Genomic DNA, 17,660 nt, shown 5'->3' on the forward strand with positions numbered 1-17,660 from the left:
ATAAGCACATCATCAGTAAAAACACAGTATTTCTACCCAAGAGATAAGGATAATGTTCCCACTCCAAAAAACATGACTGTCAATTGTGACAGTAACAGGAAGGTTTATTGTATGTAACGTCAACTGCTCTTGCTCTTGCTATCTTTCACTGAGAGAGCATGCCAATGCCCTGAGTCAGGCAGGATTTTCTTCTTCTAGTTCAGCTCTATAAAACAATAATCTAAAGTACTAATCACATCCTGTATATAGCTCAATCCACTCACGCATTCAGCTGGCAACGGGAGAAAACTAGATGTTCTACTATATGTGTATCCATGAAAGTATTTCCATAATTTTGGAACATCTAATGGCGTCTAAAAGAAGACTGGTTTTTAGCCTTTCTGAACCAGGAAAAGATTATTATTACAGATTTTAATACCCTGAAAAAAAATAGTATTCTACAGAATATTAAAAATTGGTGTGGTAAAAAAAAACATCTAGATGAAAATAAGTATAATCTTACTTAACTTTGTTATAGCTTCAAAGAAAAGTATCTAATTCCCATCAAACTGAGTGTCAAAGAAGCTGCTGAAGACAGTGTCTCTTTCAGAGCATTAAAACAAATAATCAAGCAGGAATATCTTAGTTATTTACTTATTAAATCTGTTTTCTGTTACATTGAGATAGAGGGGTGAACAAGCACAAACACACACACACACACACACACATCTATGCATTTTGTTGTTGTTGTAGTCACGTAAATCCCACAGAAGGAGGGTGAAACAATTTGAAGGTAACTCTGCCAATACATTCACATATGGAGCAGGGCTCTAGTTTAATCCAGAGTAACTGCCTGCTACAAGTTGTGATACTTCAGCTATTCTGTTCCTGTTAAATTTGTCAGGTAGATGAGTTGTCTTGTGAACTATCTTTACACTTCCCTCAGGTAGATGTATCAGCTGTATCAGAGTGTTTTATTTGCTGCTGCTTTGCCTTGTGTTGCAATTTCTCTCATGACAACAGAAAGCAAAATGGCTGATGAATTAAGTGGAATTTTATAACTCTATTTAATGCCCTCCACCCACAAGCAGATGTTCTAAATGCAGCAAAGAATATACTAATTTACAATAAGTAGATAACTTGAAATTGAATATATATTATTAAATCAATGAGCTTGTACATCTAGCAATTCCCTGGCAGAAGGAGGTGTCTTGCCTTCGATATTTCCCTCATTCTCCTTCAATTTGTTCCTGTCAAAACTTACAAGACATATTGCAAAGATTTCTGGAAGAGCCAGCCCCTTTGCAAGTGTCCTGCATGCCTATTTGCAAAGTCAATTTAGAAGAGTCAGGAAACTCTCCACATTAGAAAAAATATATCTTTTCTAAAAGAGTGAGGAGTCACTGGCACAGGATTCCCAGGGAGGTGATGGAGTCACCGCCCCTGCAGGTGTTCAAGAACCATGGAGATGTGTCACTGAGGGACATGGTTAATGGGCACAGTGGGAATGGGTTGAAGGTTGGACCAGACCTTTGCTGGCCTCTTCCAACCTGAAAGATTCTATGATTCTATGATTTGAGAAATTGGGGATAAGTTACGTGCAGGTAACATTAAATTAATGCAATGGTGTTCTTCCTACTTAGAAGCTAATTGCTAATACAGATTTCCCACTGATTATCAGAAATGGGCCATCTGAGACCGTTCTTCTCCACCATTTATTTTGCATTTCATTTTTTCCCATTTTTCTTCATTTACTCCTGTCTTTTCACCTCATCTTCTACTTGTACAGCCAGTGAGATGATCATTTACACACATGATCTTTTAACTTTGCAATCATATTGAATCAGGATGTTCTTTTACTCATGCTCAGGCATACTGAATCAGTCACTCAGTCACCTCACATCACATCCAGGTGGGCAGCGAGGCATATTTACCTCCAGACTTCCTCACAGCTATATTTCCTGACCTGTTCACTTGCACTCGTTCATTACTGACAACCTTTAAGCAGAAGAAGAAGCAGCTCAGAAGAATGTGAATTCACAGAATTACTTCATGAAACTCTTTTACAGACATTCATAAACTACAGGTAGTTTTATTTTTATCTCTTTGCAGGAAACAAAGGGAACATGTGTTCTGGATGCTTCATGTGCTTGTAAATTGGGCACATTAATGTTCCCATTGAGACTGCAGGATTTTTCTTTTAGTGGCTATATCTATTTCTGTGTTAGCTTTCTAGAGTGTACAGCTGGGACCCATCTGATTGCAGCTTTGCAGGTGAGATATACTATGATTCCACATGCATGTAAAAATTCTTATGTACACATAAATAATTAATAGTGCCCAAATACGAAGTCCTGTTCTTTTCCTTTATTTCTCAAAGATAAGCAAAATAGCTGTAATTTATTTAGAGGTAATGTACTTGATTTCACTAACTGGTATAACTGAGAAAAAAAAAAACCCAATACTTTCTGAGCCAGTGAAGGCCATTTGGAATTCCCTCAAGTTGACACTTCTTCCTGTGCTTTTCCTCATAAATTTCTCATTAATCATATGTGGGTTTATACCAACAAACTCTGACTACTCGTACAGCAAACAACAGTGCAGAGAGAACAGCATCTGCCTCGTTTTCTGAAGAGTATGGAGATCCAGAGCTGACAACTGCTGCCTATTTCTGTTCTTTGTGCAAACAAGGTCCATGTTTTATGAGTGATCCCGTGGAGAATATTTTCAAAACATGAATTAATTCACCAATTCCATGCTCTGCTCCAACGGCAGCAGCACAGAAGCAACCTCTGCACAATGCTCTGCCACAGCGCAGTCCCAGCAACCCTAATGAGTGCACATTTCTCTTTTAAACAGAAGCTCTGTCTTATGCTGAAAACCAACTGAAAATATAAAACTTTGATTGTATATAACACAGATAACATCATATTAGTAGTAGCAGCTGCTGATACCAAGTGACTGATGGAATAAGAGAGCACCTGCCATTTTTCTCTGCCTTGTACTTTGCTCGTCTGTCTTGTCTGGGAAGATTCTGTGATCACATCCATTTGCCATTTCCTGGCAACATTCATTTCTCATGTATATCTGCAACTTGTATTCTGTGACTTAATTTTGTCCATTCTATGTTCTGTTTTTGAGCTAGCTGTCCAACTTAGTTGCAATTATTCTCTGTGTATCACTGATGAATAATTTCCTAGACGGATGTTCGCTGTAAGACCGTTCATTGATCTTCCTGACTTGCCCCGAAAATTTTAACACCTTATGTATTTCTCTGTGCTAAATATATATATATACATGTATGTTTCATAGAGACCTTTTATTTCTGCTCTATACATCATTGTTAGCAGGACGCATTTTTTGAATTCTTGAAGAGAAAGTTGCAGAGACACTACAATCTGGTCCTGTTCTCTGATTCCCCTTCTCTTGGTACCTATGCTCTTTAAAGAGCCAGGGTAAACCCTGGTTTTGCAGGAATTTCTCTCTTCTCAGAAATCAGCATTTCTAACAACATCTATCTACATTCTCTTTGTTTGCTTTGTGCTCAGACCTCACTCTTCAATTTTATTTCATCAGTTTCCTTACCACAAACTCAGAACTCCTCAGCTTTATCTCTTCTGGTATAAACATAGTGGGAGTTGTAAATGTTAAATACTCAACCACTGCCATGCTTATGGAAAGCTTTTTTGAGGCAGGATGTAATCAAGCAGGAGGAATTAATATTTCTCACATGCTCATTTTTCTTGTGCCATCTTGTCTGCTCTTGCCTTCTTTTGCTGTCATTGCTAGAACAATTCATATCTGACATGTGGCCAGGAACTAACTTTCTAACTTCTAACCAAGATGCTTCAAATGTGAATGCTATGAGGACAGCAAGGAATGTTGTCCAGTATCCAGACAGAGAAGCTGCAGTTAAACAGCGCGTTATTGGCACATTTGGCCCCTTGAATAAGTACAGGACACAAATCATAAGGACTCCTCAGACATCCTGCCACCACTTGTAATGGGAATATAAACCATGGGTAATTTTTGTGCAGCTCATCTCCTGAGGGAAGGGGAAAAGGTGAGGTTGAATGAAAGACCTTGCATACAGTTCTTCTCACCAGTACACACACGACAATACTTGTCATGTTGGTAGCAAATCTGAAAATGGGACATTGGTAATGCCTAAGCATCAAGGTCAATTATCAATTACTCCTGCGATTCCCATCCTCCAAATTCTATTCCACTCTACAGAAACTGTGGGCTTTTAACAGACAGCTGGTTTCAAGAGTATCACTGAATCCTTTATCAGATAATTTCAAGAGGTTCATTCAAGTCAGGGTCATGATTTATGTAGTTGAATTTAAGATTTTTTTTACTCTTTTGCAGTAAAGTTTTTAATTCTTTTTCCAATTTCCAGTGAAGATATGTTAGGATATTGCTAAAGTGACTAAAGTGTAAGAATGAAGTTAGAATATCTTAAGACCTGGAGGGCCGATTTACAATTTATCTGATAGGAAAATAATGTTTTCCTTAACTAGCACTGACTGCTGTTCCATGCCTGGAAGAGCAGAAACTCAAGGCTAGAACTGCACAGATTTTCCTTCCTTCTACTCCCGTTTATTCTGCAAAAGCCAATCTCCCTTTACATCTTAGTGAAGAGCAATTCTCCATGTTTTACAACAGTACGAGTATAATGGTTAAAAACTACCCTCACTTGTGTGAAACCTTGGGAAACATTGCAATAGAGATTACTGTGACTGTAGATAGAAGGGGACAGACTCTTTAGCTGGGTCTGTTGAGATAGGACAAGGGGAAATGATCTCAAGCTAAAAGAAGAAAGGTTTAGGTTGGATATAAGGAATAAGTATTCTTACAGTGAGGGTAGTGAGACACTGGAACAGGTTGCCCAAAGAGATGATGAGTACCCCATCCTTGCAGACATTCAAAGACAGACTGGAGGGGGCTCTGAGCAACCTGATCTAGCTGTAGGTGTCCCTGGGAGGAGTTGGACCCCCTGTTCACTGGGAGGAGTTGGACCAGATGGCCTGTATGAGTCCCCTCCAACTCAAAGAATTCTATAATTCTATGATATTATCAAGAGCAACAGTAGTTCTTACTATTATACTCCGTGTTCAACTTAAAAAGATACATACAGATCATCAAGAAATGGAGATAAACATGAACAGTTAATAGGAAATTTTTCTTAGTTCCAAAATCATAGACTGAATATTGAGTAAAGAATTTGAATCACCTCATTCTTAAACCATGGCTATTTTGGACAAAGAACAAAATTTGGCCTCCTATGCATTAATGTTTTCTTAATTCTCCTGGGCTATGCGTTGCTCAGGATGGAGACCTGCTATTCCTCTTTGTTCTCTGAAATCCCAAGCACACTCCTGGGTCTTGTAATAAATAATAAAAACAGTCCTAAAAAGAAAGCAATAGAACTGTTTTCAAGCAAGCATTTTTACTGTTTACATAGCTCAGACTTCCATATGTTTCTCAAAGTTTTCCTTGTGAATTATGTTGCCTCTGATAATTACATTGCAGGAAAAGGAAAAGGTCTTCAGCTGGCTACTGCACAAATGTAAGCTAACCTGTAATAAATGCATTCTTTCTCTGCTACACATATTTTTTTACAGCATTTTTCTTCACAGTTTATATGCAGCTGCTGCTCTTCTATGCTCAGGTAAATTACCATTGAATAATTGCAGTGCAAGGTCAAAAATCAATTAAATTAAAATTATAGTTATTTGTTTTAAAAGCTCAAGCAATAATTTATATTACAAGTCTCTTAGGTGGCAGGCCAAACAGTTTAATCATTGCAACCATCTTCCTTCTCTGCTCTTGAATCTAATCTGCCTTTAGAAGGAGTGCTAGAAAAGGAATCCCACATGCTCACTTATGGTCAGTGGCAAAGATGTGGGGCTTTGAGGAAAATGCAGAAGTTATTGTCATGTATCACTCCTGTGATACTAACATGTCTTACAGCACCTGCATAGCACAGATTTCAAAATAACTTAGCAGAGAACTGTATACCACTGAATGAATGAATTTGTTTTTCAGCTCATTCAAGCATTTGAAGTGTCTCAGATCAAGTGTTGTATTACACGATATTTAGGGTTCCAGATTTTTACACCTATACGTAAATTTTCCAAATGGTCCTTACCTGTCAACATGAAGATAATTCTCAATTTCTTTATTCCTCTCCTTCCACGTTAATTTTTTTTTTCCAATTTCTCCTCATTTTTTGTGTCATAATTGTAAAGAAAATATTGAAATACCAGAAGCAAACATCTGCATCTTTAATTGTAAAAAATGGTATCTATGTATCCATGATTCCTGAGCTGGAAAAGTAATGAGGATATTGCAAAATCAGTTGCTTGGCTTCAGCAGTGATTTTAACTACTCCAGAGCTGGTTAAGAAAATGTAAGAAGGAGGCGGACAAAACTCAGGGTGCATCTGCATGTGAGCTTAAGGCCATAAAGAGCATCTGACATATCCCTTATAATATGTCCATATCATCTACTTGTGTTGCTCTAAAAGTAATGTATTCTATTTATTTCCATGGAAATGAAAACAGATACAAAGATCACAATAACACTATTTGATACAGCACATTCTCAGCTACAAAAAAAACTATTTTTCAACAAAGTCACCACCATTAGCTATGCATTTTTGCCAGTGATGAACAAGAGCCTGCATGCTGCATGCATCAAAACCTGCACCAGTGGAGGTAACCCACTGTCACTGCCATTACTGCTGAAATGCACCACCCACCACCTCACTGTGCTCACATTCACCGTTTGGTCTCTATAAAGATTCATGAAGAGTCAATGAATGGGTGCAATCTGTCCCACATTAAGAATTCAGTCGCACACCTTTGCTTCATCCACACTTCCATGTCAAACACTATTTTGTCAGACTGCCCCTCTACTGCCATCTGTTACACAGCAACAAAATGTAATGGAATATTGGTAGAAAGATTCAGCTTTAACTGCCCTACCACCAACATCCACCTCTGATACTGTGGGCCAACATAATAAAATAAGAGCAGCCCTCATAGATCTATATCTTTATCTTGATTGAAATGTCCAGCATGTTTCATCCTCACCTGTAATTATGCCTTGCAATAAAAACACAGCTGAAGTAACTTGAATTCCAAGATGATCCATGCCTGTCACGTATCATCGTATCCTGGCGCAGTACAAGATACCCCTGGTTGAGTGCTGTGCCAATCTCCTGAACCTGAGCCCCTTGTACTCCCCTGCCCCCCTCCCTTCTCCATTGATACAAGGTAAGGAGAGAGAAAGAGTCAAGCACCTGTAGGCAATTTACTTGATAGGAACCCCAGGGAGGAACCTTACTGTCAGAAGCTGAAACAGAAAATTCAAAGTAAAGCGTTGCCTATTGACCATTTTCAATGTGATTCATGGGAAGAGGTGGTGTTAGGTTTTCTGGAAGTTTAGTTATATTTTGTCTGGAAGTTTAGTTATATATTATCTTTTGTTTACTTATTTGTTGTTTATGTGTTTGTGTGTGTGTGTATATATGTACATATATACATATGCGCACACATTACTTGTGGTAAATGTTGAAACGTAACTTTCATCTCCAGATCTAGAAATAAAAGCTTTAATATCTAGTTGTCTTTCTCTAAATAAATATATAAAGCATGAAGTTATTTTGTGCACTGTAATTAATGTCACGGTGACCTCAGTTAGGTTCATCACAAGATTGTTTCCTCTTGATTTAAAACACAGATAAATATTTAGGATATTCATGTGGATTAGATCTCACATGAATCATGTGGATCAGCAAGTCTTGGATAACTATTCTCTAAAATACCAGCTCCATCTGAAAGCAGAGATCTTAATCGCCTTAGATAAGTTGCAACATCAGTGACATGTTGTGTAGTGTTGCATCTAGTAGCCTTATTTTAGGATGTCAAACAGGATGATTTTTCTCCCTGTAATAATATCAATAGGTAAAGCAGGGTAGAATTAAATATGTACTGTATAACCTTTGAGAATAAATTTTCAGTGCACCAGACCGTAGTGAAAAGAACAATGAGACATTTTTACATGAACACTCAACAAAATAATAGACTTAGTGAAGTAAGTTATTCTGAGGACATTAACAGGTGAAATGCAATACAAGAATGAGCCCACTTGAAGGAAAACCTGAAAAATAAATTCTGCATTGTAGAACAATATAAATTTCACATACCAGCAGGGTACTTCAATGAAAATTAGTTTTGTGTAACATGCTTATATGTGTAAAATGGGCTTCTACTGTACTTTGGCTTTAAAAGCATTATTCACTGTTTCCTAGTACAAAGCCCCAGCAGGCATGCACTTGGCTAGCTAGTGAAGAACTCTGCCCCAGTTTTCCATAATGCATTCATGAAGGGATTTGTAACAACCAGTGGTTACTGCAACAGAACGACTAAAATGTTGTACCGTGGCACTTTTGAAACAAATACAAAAGTTCAATTGCTGCAGCTCTTACAGGCTAATGATGTGCTGTAAACACTGGCATATTGCTAGCAGTGTATAATCCATACTCAAAGCAGCCATTCATTAAGACTTATAATTTATTTTTTATAGGCTCCTCTCTTCAGGTTAACTATAGAATTCAGAAACTCTACTGATGACTTGGCCTCATAGTGGTAAGTGCTTGCACCCCATGGGGCTGAATTTAACAAGAGCTTTGCAGAGAATCCCCAGCATGTATACCTCTCTCCTACCTACATCTCAGCTCTCTTTTGTGCAGCACAGCCATTGTCTGAGCATCTGCAATGATGCTGGGAAGGTCAAAAGGTCTCATTGGAGTGTTGTCAAAATGCAGAGCCTCAGGCTGCAGCAAACGTGCTGCAGAGCGAGCATCAGACTGCATTCAACACAAGTCTGAAGGCTGAGATGGAGAGCTGTGGTTGTTAAGCAAGAATAATTAGGTTGTTAAATACAAGCTGGGCTTAGCTGAAGATGAAGAACAGCTCCTCTTCAGCCAAGAAAACTTGGCTTGCTGGAAGTGGTGTCCTCCCTAAACCTTATTTCTTTCTCCCCCACTTTAACACTACTGAGAGCTTGCTTTTCTTCTTTCCTTGCTGTTTTCTTTGCTTCTAGCAGTTCTCAAGCCTCTGTACCTTAGTTTCACATTCATCTCCTCTGTTCTTGGATTTTCTTTCTGCTTTTCATAAGCTCTTGTTAATTAATAAAGACATATATTCAAACTGCATGAGGAACAGCATGTAAAAAATTGGAAGGAAACTTGATCATATGGCAGATTTTGTGTTAATCTCTATCAGAGGAGATACACAGATACACAGAAATAGATGCCATGTATTGGCCTCTCTCTTAGACCTCTCCTTGAACTTGACTCCGTCAAAAAATTGAGCTCACAAGCCTGCTGAGATGGCACGGTACTCAATTACAAGAGAATGTGCCTTAGGAGAGACAGCACTGACTAGCTAGGCTATTGCAAATTCAAGCAGTCAGGAAATGCAAAAACAGATGGATGGCCACTGTTTTGGATCTTCTTCCCATGTGCCCCTGAGAAAGATTAAGAGCAACATTAGCCCTGGGAGGAGTCTGGCCACTGTTCAGAAGCTCGATCTGGGCAATGCAGTGCTGGGAAGAATCACCCCCATTAAAAGCCATGGTCAAGTTATGCTACACAGATGGCATTTCATTCTCCATACCAGAAGAAAGGCACTTAATGGCACTGAATGAGCTTCAATGCTAAAATGAGAACAATAAGCGTTGTCCAATGCTACTATTTTGGCAGAAGTACGTAATGCTATAGCAACAGATAATGCAGTTTTACACAGTCCACCCTGAAAAAATGCAAATTCCATAAATTTTGCATTTTCAAAGTTGGATTTAATCTACAGTGATTGTACTTGAATTTGATTTAAACCCATGCAGATAGCTTTCATCTGTGCTGTTTGCTGGAACTGATCCATTCTACTCTTCTGGAGTATCCAGTATCTATATGAAGATCAAAATATACTGAAATTTATAAAGCAACCAAAAATTTCTAGGAGTGTTTTAACATTGGCATTAGTGTAGACAATCCTTCTGGAAACTTGAAGTACATGTGTATCTCTGGAGGAAGAAGGCTTGAATTAGAAAAGTGACTATGAGAAAGTATTTTCCTCTCCTATCTCTAGAAGGAGAATTTTTCAATCTGAAATGAAACCAAGCATCTTAACAAGACTAAGGAGCCCATAAGTTTCTCATGAGTCAACCTGAAATGAATCACTCCATGAACTGCCATTCATATAGAAAACGTAGTCTTCATGCTGTTTCTGCAAAAGCTTTATTTTTATGGCAGAATGAGAACAGTGCCACCATGTAAGGGGATAACAATGCACTGCATGCTCAAGTCAGAATCATACTGTATATGAAGCAGAAGTATCAGGGAGAAGGGTGGGGACTGAGGGAGTTCATTCTGGGAGCCTCAGCTGGGCCTCCCAATACAACTGTTATGTCAATAAATCCTAATAATAGCAAAAAATGAAGCAGTTGGGAAGGCATTATTATCCTTTTCTTTTTGCTGCAGGCCAAGGAAGTTATTAGTTTGATTTGCAGTCAGATCTCAAGTAGAGCTGGATGGTTGCCTGGATCCAAAAGCATTCACCAAGCACATAGTGAGGAACATGGGGCCTAGAAATGTGGAGGCCAAACCATGTGCACACCTTGTGGGGACATGGGGCTACAGCAGCAGCAATGTTTAAAAGTCACCTCGCACAAATATCCAGCCTCTCTAACCAGAGTCACCGTGCCATTCATTTTTCCCTCCCTGATGATAACAAATTCACTTTAAAGTAATAACAGATGAGGGTGAAGTCCATCTCCGAGGTTTAGAGATGTGTGTTAATACTTAAGAAAATAATTCTGCAAAAAGAGAGTTTGCAAAAGCTGAAGTTTGCAAAACCTTTTTTTCCAAGTGATTTTCTGTTTGTTTAATTACGCATTTCTTTTCCTCCCTCAGTGGATCTGAACTCTGCTGACTGAATCCAGAATTTCCCCTCCCAAGCAGAGGAATGAACCCCCGCATTCTGGAGCTCAACAAAAACAGCCAAAGCCTACAACTGGATTTTCTTTCCCTAAAATTACTCCTTACCTTTTATAACTCCCACACAAATAGCTGTGATATTGTAAATATGATAAAACCCTCTACGTGAGCTGAATAAATTGATGAGAAGCAAAATAATCATGTGGGTTGGACTGGATTGGGTTATTATGGACTCAATAGCTAATTGCTTGTACAGTGGGATAAAAAAGAAGAAACAAATAGAGAAAGAAATGTATGTTTGTTTGTGGAACAGCTGATGGGCTGCTGGCCAAGGCAGACTGAAAAAGACTGCAGGAGTTTTGGATACTGCAAGAACCTATTACCGCTGGCTCACATGGAACAAAATTCAAAGAGAGAAGTCTACAGACTGCGGTGCCTGGAACAATATAGCTGTGGTTCAAGGGTTTCTCTTTTATGGCCTGATTACAAATGCAATATAATTAACTACACCATATACTAGCACAGCTCTTTTAAACTTTACAGAGCATAATTAAGCAAGGAAAGAGATATGACCTGGGAGCAAAACTTGGAGATGGATCTCCCAGCTTCCCACCCTTTCCTGTCTTCTTCGTTAGATATATCTCTGTTTACTGGATTGTGAATAGTGGGGCTGGAAGGCAAGTATAATTAATAGTAGAACTTGTTTGTGTGAGGTAGAATGAGCAGGAGCATGTGCATTTAAGTGGCAATCTGGAAGAATCAGATGAGCAAGGCAAAAAAGGAACAGAACAAAATTTCCATGCTGCTAAAAGCACCTAGGAAAAATTAGGCAGCATGGACAGTGCTTCACCTCAAGCTGGAGAGTGTGATATCCTTTGTCTGCAGCTGCTCAGAAGTTCTGTCCCCTCTAATAGTAAACATTGTCAGCCTTTCTCCCTTCTGAATAAGGGTGGGGATGCAACTCTAATTGATCTTTATCAGCCAATGCAAGGCAGAAATCTACAGGTTCAAGGAGAAAGAAAAAACATCCTTAAGTCCCCTCCTTTCCATTCATTTTTCAGAAGTTTTTCAGCAACAGCCAAAAGACCAGATACACAGATTACTTATCCCCCAGCAGATCTGTCTTACTCCAGCTAAGCACAGTCTCCTGGTGCAAAGAAGAACCTGGTCATTCTCCTAGCCTAAGTGAGCAGAAAATTGTGCAGCTTAACGTCATTCACATCTCAGTCAAAAATGGATCAAACAGAAGAGAGCTGGACTCTTAAAAAAGAGAGGTAGGAATTGAGGAATATTTTAAAAATTAGTGAACAGTTTTCACCAGGTAAAACAATCCTAGAGCTGTGGATGTCTTAGGTTTTACGTAGAAGGAGAATTCGCTATTGCTGCAGTGGAGCTGAAGAAACTTTGAGAAATCCCAAGCATTTGATCATTAGCTGATCTGACAAGATGGGCCACAGCCCTCTGGGGCCTTTGACCACCGAAGATCCACTAAAAATATGCAACAAAGCATTTTTCTAAATTTGAGGACTACAGGTTGCATGGCATCTGAAACAAACAGTCCCAGTGAAGCAAAGTGGAATTTGAGCAGTATAAACACAGTTAAGAACATGGAATAAGAATCAGGATAAAGGTACTAAAAACCTGAAAGCAGTAGATACATGTAATTAATTTTTAAAAATAAAAATGGAATAACAAAAAACAGTCCTAACACACAGCACTAGACCTTAGGCAACTGCTAACTATAATCACAGATTCGTAAAATTGTTAGGTTTGTGGAAAGACCACTAAGATCATCTAGACCACCCACCAACTCATCACCACCATACCACCAATACCACTAGACGATGTTCCTCAGTGTTACATCTCCACAGTTCTTGAACACCTCCAAGGGCAGTGACTCAACCACCCTCCAGGGCAGCCTTTTCCAGAGCCCAACCATTCTTTTGGAGAATACATTTTTCCTGGCATCCAACCTGAACCTCCCCTGGTGTAGCTGAAGTCCTATAGCTGTTACCTGGGAGACAAGGCTGACTCCCACCTCCCTACAACATCCTTTCAGGTTGTTGTGGAGAGCAATAAAGTCTACCCTGAGCCTTCTCTTCTCCAGGCTGAACAATGCCAATTCCATCAGCTGCTCCTCATAAGACTAAATGCCTCAAGGTACCAAAACGAAAGGGTATAGCCTGCCCACGCAGAGCTCCTGCAGGACCCTGTGTTGAGATATCTCCCAGGAGGGGGTGTCATCAGCAACAGGAAGAGGAGAGCATCTCTATCAAGGTGGATGGCGATGTTCCACTCCAGAGTGCTCATAACGTGCTTAGAGATCTTTGACAAAAGGAGCAATGCAATATAGATGTGAAGTGTTATTATTCCTATCACACAAGTTTATTAAATTTAATGAGGATACTGAGGGATTCCATTAATCCTAACCACAATATCAGAGTCTCTCAACACTTTCTTGATGCCATTGAAAATATAACAGCTCTGAGTGCCTTGCATTTTTATGCTGTGAGATTGTTAAGTGCACTCTACATGCAACTGCATCTACTCATTTCACCCAACATCTATTCAGGCTCATGCTTTATCTGCTTGGCCTCTTTCACAGTAGAAGAATAGGATCCTCCATGAAGTCCACAAATATATTTTTCCCATAACACTTTGCAACAAATGAATGTTAATTCAGGCTAAATTATAATGGAGCTTCCATAGAATTATATACTACATCTACATGAGTATCCAGGGAGCAGTTTGATTAATATCATTATCACAATGAATAGTAGAGAAATTAATGTGATTTTCTGCTAATGATAACAGAGAAGCATTTAGATTTTACTTTTGGAAGACATCTTCCTTATTTTCCCATACAAAGTACTTCCAACTTGCAGATGGGAAGCATGAAAGTGACAATCAGTTCTGTAAGGTCTTTTTGGGAGTGAAGCTGTTTGATTTTCACTTACTCTTAGGCCTTTCTTTTTCAAAGTCCTGCTCAAACACATGCATGCATCTTGTCTACAATTTTTTTCCCTTTCATAATTTGAAAAATATTCTGTAACAAAATTTGTGTTTGTCCATAGTGAATTTGAAAAAGTTTCACCGGTGAATTACAAGTACTGCTAATGATTTCTTTCTATGTTATTAAAGTTATAAAAACCAAAAAGAAAAATAATTATGAGATACAATCCTGAAGTTAAAAATAACAAATAAACACAATACAAAATATCCATAGCAACCAGACAGCAGATGCAGCCCCAGTAAACTACACAATTGTTTCTATCATTTGCCACTGAATGTTTCTGTTACAGTACTGAGTACAGAGCTCAGTGAAATACACTCAAAGAAACACCTTTGTAAACTACATAGATGAGTACCATAAAAAGTCAGGAGAACCTCTTAAGTGCTTAGGATTAACAAGCATTCATTGATGTATTCAAGATGAATAAAATTAACCATGAGGTTTACAACTGTAACCTGTTCACTACAAACACTCACTACCGAAGCTGACAACTACTTAGGCATGTGTTAGTCATGTACTCCTTTACTTCCAAAATAGTATCCAAACAGAAGACATCACAATTTCCTTCTGTATCACATAGTCACAGATTAAGCTATGAAAATAAGCTAGAAGTTTTCAGAGATGTAGAGGTGTAGCATATTGAAAATCAGTCCCCTTCTTACTAGTTCAGGGCTTGCTCAGAACACCTAGTACCTAGCATTGTATTTAGACAAAAGGTCATTGCACATTTAAAGGCAGATACTGCAGGGAAAGGAGTAGGTGCAGAGCAGGGGCCCGTTTTGAGTGGAAGAAGTCACAGGCACGTGGAATCATAGAATCATAGAATCACAGAATGGCTTGGGTTGAAAGGGACATCAAAGATCATTTTGTTCCAACCCCTCTCCTCGGGCGGAGTTGCCACTTGCTAGATCAGGCTGCCAGGACCCCATACATCCTGTCCTTGAACACCTTTAGGAACGGGGCATCCGCAGCTTCTCTGGGTTACCTCCTGCACGCTGTTCCTTCTTCCAATACTCATGTTTTTGTTAAAGCTCTGCTGCCCTGAGCTGCACTCTCAGGCTCTGGTTTTGGTCTGTTGCAAGGCTCAATTGGGCATATAGAGTTGGCAATCAAAATTGGAACAGCTAGGATGGAGGACAACAGGGCACTGGAGTCATTAGGAGCCACTCTCTGGAGCACTGCTTGGCCTGTTGAGCTGCATGAGCCACTTTTTGTGGGTAGGACAAAAGTAAAGAAAGACTCGCAGAGTGTAACTGTTCAAACTACAAATAGGAAGGACAAATACCAAATGCTTTCAGAGTTTATGGCCATAAAAATTCACAGCCTGCAAGTAAAATGTGCAGAAAGCCTATGAGCTCTGCTTCTATATGACTTATTTTTTTCTTTTTTTTTTCTGAGGTGGTCTTAGAAGATATTTACTTTTACATAGATTAGAAAAATATTTTTATAACAGATATTGGTTTCCCAGTGCCTATCAAATAAAGCAAGTTGCTATACTTACTGCCAACGAGCTGTGGTATGTTCCTGTATCATTATAGGCATAAAAAAAAAAAAAAAAAAAAAAGGAAAAAGGTTTCTAAAGGAGTTCTATGTCTTAAGAAACAATATGATAAAAAAAAAAAGTCCTTACAATGTCTTTTTCCTAGCAGGATTCCAACCCTTTTGCAGCAGCAGCCATTGTCACTTAGGAAAGCAAAGGTTAAAGCAGCACACGAGTGCTTCAGATATCAATTTTGTGTTGTTAAAAGTAATGAAATGAAAAACAAGATAAATTTAACCCAAAATTCAAGAGATATATTCTGACTACAATGTTTATCCCGCTCATTTTCCAAGGCAGAAGGCAGAAGTATTGCTGCTTCAAAACTAGGTTTGGACAAAACAGTAGAAAATATGATGTAATAAGTAAATTTCTCTTCAAAGGTTAAAAAGGAGACAGATCCGCAGCATTTTACTGACTCCTAAATTCTCAGCATGTTTAATCTCAGTATGTTTTTGGCGGTGGGAAAAAATGGCATTTAATGGCAGCTCAGTGAGCTCCAGATGAAACTTCTAGACCTGAGTGGCAAGTTAGTGCTTAATGTGAGGACGCTTGCAATTTTATAGCTAAGAAAGCAGAATATTCTCTGGTGTGGCTATTTTGCTGCCCAATGCAGGGCAAAGCAGGTCCTCTATTTCCTACAGTAAGGATCAAACAAGCTATCTGTGTCACAATCTTAGAAACACATTAATTAAAATATGATTTATTTTAAAAATAATTGAGATTATGTAGCTCAGTGATCTGAAATTTTCCATGCAAGACAAGAAAATTTGCAGTGTTTGAGCCACCTTTTGGCTTTTACTTGAGTAAAAATGAATTCTTGAGTAAAAAAGTATTTGTTAACAAGAAAATATTGTCCTTTTCTGAAAGGACTTGTCCTTTGGTAAAACCGATGTGCTGTATTTACGCAATGAATGGTGTACTAATGGGTTTTCATGCCCTTATAGATAGCCAGAATTGTCCATACAAATTAGTAACTAAAAACACACTAAAGAGGTACTTAGATACAAAAGCCTAAAAACGAGAATGTAGCAGGACTGTTAGTTAGGATACAATTGTACAGTTCTGGACTTACAACATATGATCTACTGCCACCTCCCTCTTGTGGACAGCTATTTATAGTGATAACTGAACTGCAGATAGATGCTTAGCAGTTTGATGTCATAATTTATATTCCAGCTGAAGTAGAAAACCTCTTTGAGTGTGAATAAATACAATGATGATTCCAACCTCCCAACATTTATACATTCATTATCTCCCACGTTTACAAGAAAGCATGCATGCTGGGATCACTGCCACGGTAGTAATTACTAATATTCAGCTGGCTAAAATACCTTAAAAGTTTGCTAGTTACCTTGAGAAATATTGCCCCCAGGAAATGCATGATTCAAAACCAGTTTGTACATGGTGAATGCCTACCCATAACCATGCATAATTCAAGCAGTTCATGAACCAATAGGAGCCTCACTTATTACTCCTGAGACACCAACAAATGTCATGGTATGAATAATAGAAGAACATGTATATTTGCGTAGCACATTGAATTATCTACTGTTACTCCTCAACTTACTGCAGCTACAGGAAATTATTTCTGTGTTAGCAGATACTGAGTAAATGGAATATTTACCTGATGGTTTTTAAAAATCTGAAAAGTTGAAAATTTAAGGGAGATGGATCTTACCTGTATTGTCTACAGAGCAGCTGCGCCAGTGTGCAATGATGAAATTGAACTCCCGTTTACTTGACATCACAACTTCACTTTCATTTTTTTGAATTATCAGTTTATTCCATAAAACCGCAGGACAGATGTTAATTAATCTTCTTAATCATATGAATATAATTACCTAAAAAAAAGTTTAAACATTTTCAGAAGTCAGGTCCCCAGTATCTTAAATTTAGTTGCTAAGTGTGTGTTCTACTTAAAACTAAATATATTTTAAAAAAAAAGCAAATAAAAAATAATGAAATTTTGATTTACAGAAAGTACAAAAGGACATTGCATCTCCATTTTTGTTTCTTTTCTAGTCCAATTGTTGATTGAAAGGATATATTTCCCAAGAAGAAAAACATTTTTACCTCATTATTCTTTGTCTGGTGCGAGCCATTTGGTGTTTTGAAATGAG

The 17,660-nt window shown here is 38.4% G+C and overlaps 1 long non-coding RNA gene across 1 annotated transcript in view; it reads right to left on the bottom strand.

The window, feature by feature from the left end:
• LOC122179581 overlaps nucleotides 1-17,297 on the bottom strand; it is a 36,956-nt gene extending 19,659 nt beyond the window's left edge. Inside the window, exon 1 of the long non-coding RNA XR_006178756.1 lies at nucleotides 17,219-17,297. This is a non-coding gene — a long non-coding RNA (uncharacterized LOC122179581). The remainder of the gene's footprint in view (nucleotides 1-17,218) is intronic.
• Between the last annotated feature and the right edge of the window lie 363 nt (nucleotides 17,298-17,660).

Source organism: Lagopus leucura, unplaced genomic scaffold (assembly GCF_019238085.1).
Source record: "Lagopus leucura isolate 7727_CA_CO unplaced genomic scaffold, USGS_WTPT01 Super-Scaffold_100004, whole genome shotgun sequence".
Classification (NCBI taxonomy): Eukaryota; Metazoa; Chordata; class Aves; order Galliformes; family Phasianidae; genus Lagopus; species Lagopus leucura.